The sequence below is a fragment of the Chrysochloris asiatica genome, unplaced genomic scaffold, assembly GCF_000296735.1.
Source record: "Chrysochloris asiatica unplaced genomic scaffold, ChrAsi1.0 scaffold00197, whole genome shotgun sequence".
In the NCBI taxonomy this organism is placed as follows: domain Eukaryota; kingdom Metazoa; phylum Chordata; class Mammalia; order Afrosoricida; family Chrysochloridae; genus Chrysochloris; species Chrysochloris asiatica.
In genome coordinates this window covers 2,354,029-2,357,694 of record NW_006408715.1, presented here as the reverse complement: position 1 = coordinate 2,357,694, position 3,666 = coordinate 2,354,029, and positions in this window count along the sequence as shown.

Sequence of the window (3,666 nt, the reverse complement as noted above, 5' to 3'; positions counted from 1 at the left end):
CACACACACACACACAACAAACAAACAGCAACAACCCCAAACTTTTAAGTTTTTCCTTTGAAAAGGTTTTCAGTTAATTATTTTGTACATCTGATTAATTCCTAGGTGATGAGCATGTTGGCATTCATTCTCATGAGACCTTGCTTCCTTATGATATAGCTAAAACATGAACTTTTGTATTTAAACATTTTTCAAAGGGTTTTTGATCTCAGCAAATGCAAACCTTAAAGTCATCATGGGTACTGACTGTCTTTTAGTGGGTGGTTCTTTTATTAGAAAATTCTCAGACAAGGGTTCTAGTGCAGGTCTAGTGAACCCTGTGAAAGCTGGAACTCTGAAGACTACCTGGTCTTCCAGACCTCGCAAATTTTCCGCCTTTGACAGGGTGCAGTCTTACCACTTTTCTAACTCATTTTAGTGGAGAATATTTGAGTTATCTTTCCCTGACAGACTTCTGTCTAACACAGATTCCAATTTTCTCAGATTGTACTGTAGTTTATATGCGAGATGATCCCAGGAGAAGAGTGGGGAATTAAAAGGGGAGAAAAGAAACTCAATAAATCATATACTATTAAGTGATTTACCACTGAGGACAACTGGTGCTGTCTTCCTCTTGGGCACTATGGGTGACATTCTGGAATCCGCACATCACATGACAGATGAGGGATCTGGGGCATTTCTCCACCAATTGAGGCCTGTGGTTTGAAGGTTGAAGGGTTGCATGAATGTTAATCACTGACACTTCCAGTTTGCTGAAGCTCTGGAGTTGAAGAAAGCCCTTGGCCAGAAAGATGCAGATGAGGAAGCTGGGTGCCAAGGGTGTCTTTTCACAAAGGAAGTGGTACCAGACAGTGGTCTTGTCTGCTTCCCTTCCCCTTTAATGTTCCGTTTTCCCTTCTAGCTATTCACAAGGTATTTAGAAAGAAAGTTTTCTAGATTTTCTGCCCTCATTCTGCCCTCCTAGCTCTCGCTTGGATATTACATCACCTCCTAACTGAGAATAGCTGATGGGTGTGTATGTCTACATACACTTCTGTGAATTCTCTATGGCCGCTATCTTCATCAATCCAAAGAGTATGTCGGTAGATATTGTAATACAGTCTTTACTTGGAGTACTCTCTCTTCCTGAAAGCTTGTCGTTCCCATTTTGCCTAGCTATCCACTACTCTTCTTTTAATCTTAACTTAATCTTCACTTTCTTGGGGAAGTCTTGCCTAACCTCATGCCTGAGTTCCTTGTTGCTAATGTTTGCTCTTATTACAACATATATCTTTGCTTTACTGTACTTACTGTAGTTGTAATTTTTATTTCTATTTTCTTCAAACAGTTTGTTGTAACATCTTGTTGCATCACAGATAAAGATAGTATACACATAAGAGTATATTTGTTGTTGTTGTTGTTGTTGTTGTTAAATGCCATTGAGTCGATTCCAACCAACAGTGACCTTGTATAGGATTTCCAAGGAGCAGCTGGTGAGCTTGAACCACTGACTTTGAATTTCAAACAACTTTGCAGTCTGACGCATTAGCCCACAGACCACAATATAGTGGGGCTATAAAGGCAAGAAGTGACTGGCTTGCAAGCTTTCAAGAGGGAGCCTAGTTTCAGAGGGAAGGAGGAAGGTAGAATCTTCACTGAGTGGTTTCCAACCTGTCTGGACAGGGCAGATGAAAGGAGATGGGGATAAGACACTTGTGGTTCAATAGTGAATAATTGCTATCAGGACTGATTGTGAGTGCCTGCAAATGTAAAGAAAGATGTTTTGTAACAAAAGGAGGAAAGTGGTTGATCTTGCAGTCCAGGGGCAGAGGACTCTGGGGCCATCCATCAAAGGAGAAAAGCAGAGTGCAGGACCCTATCTAGAGAAGCAGTGATGCCAGAGATAGAGGCAGAGACAATGACATGGAGAAATGGAGTGACTGGGAACTCTGGACTCAGGGAGAGAGAGGGGTTGTGTGCTGACGGCCAGGGGCAGGTTTGCAAGGAGTACTCTTTGGTTCTTTGAATCATTATATATTACTGAGTGCTTTGGTGTATATCCAGGAAAAAAAACAAAAACCCAGAGGGAACGGAAGCAAATGCTGTTGAATGATGATGCATGGAGGGGACTGTAATCATTGCAATGAAACGAAATACTATTGGATGTATGTAAAGCTGATGTTCTAACAAGTAAACTCTAACTCAATTCACAATAAAAACTTAAAAAAGAAAGAGAGAGAGAGTATATAGGCACACCCACCACATGTCTGTCAGTTTGTCATACTGTGGTGGCTTGTGAGTTGCTGTGATTCTTCTGAAAGTTATGCCACCAGGATTTAAAATAACAGCAGGGTCACCCATAGTGGACAGGTTTCAGATAAGCTTCCAGATGAAGACAGACTAGGAAGAAAACGTGATGAACTACTTCTGAATATTTAGTCCCTAAAAACCTTATGAATAGCACAGAAACACTGTCAGATATAGTGCCAGAAAATGAGCCGCTCAGGTTGGAAGGCACTCAAAATGCAACTGGGGAAGAGCTGCCTCCTCAGAGTAGAGTTGACCATGATAGTGCGACTGGAGTAAATCTCATGGGAGAAAACCCTCAGGACCTTCATTTGCTGATGGGGCACAACTCAAAATTAAGAGACACAGCTGTAAACATCCATTGAAAATCAGAACATGGAATGTACAAAGTATGACTCTGGTAAAATTGGAAGTTGTCAAAAATGAAATGGAATGCATAATATCAATATCTTAGGCATTAGTGAGCAATAGGGACTGAAATTGGCCATTTTGAATATGACAACCACATGGTTTACTATGCCAGGAATGACAAATTGAAGAGGAATGGTGTTACAGTCATTGTCAAAGAGAACATATCCAGGTAAGTCATGAAGTGCAATGCTGTCTGTGATAGGATAATATCCATGCACCTACAAGGAAGCCCATTTAATACCACTATTATTCAAATTTACACACCAACCACTGAAGCCAGTGAGGATGAAATAGAAGAATTCTACCAACTTCTTCAATCTGAAATTGATCAAACATGCAAACAAGATGTATTGATCATTACTTGTGATTGGAATGCAATGGCTGGGAGCAAAGAGAAAGGATCAGTAGTTGGAAAATATGGCCTTAGTGATAGAAATGATGCTGGAGAATGAATGATAGAATTCTGCAAAATCAATGATTTGTTCATTTCAAATACCTTCTTTAGACAGCATGAGAGATGACTATACACATGGACCTCACCAGATGGAATACATAGAAATCAAATTGACTACATCTGTGGGAAAAGACTATGGAAAAGCTCCATATCATCAGTCAAAACAAGGCCGGGGCAGACTGTGGAACAGACCATCAATTACTCATATGCAAACTCAAACTGAATCTGAAGAAAATGAAACAAGCCCACAAGAGCCAAAATATGACCTTGAATATATCCCACCTGAATTTAGAGATCATCTGAAAAACAGATTTGATACATGAAACATTAAAGACCGAAGACCAGAAGAGTTGTGGGGTGACATCAAGAACATCATACAGGTAGAAAGCAAAAAGTCATTTTTTGCTTTCCAAACTTGCTCTCCAGCTATTTGCTAAAGCAAATGGAAGAAATGAGGAACTACAAGAGCTAAACAGAACATTTCAAAGATCAGTTCGAGAAGATAAAGCCAAATA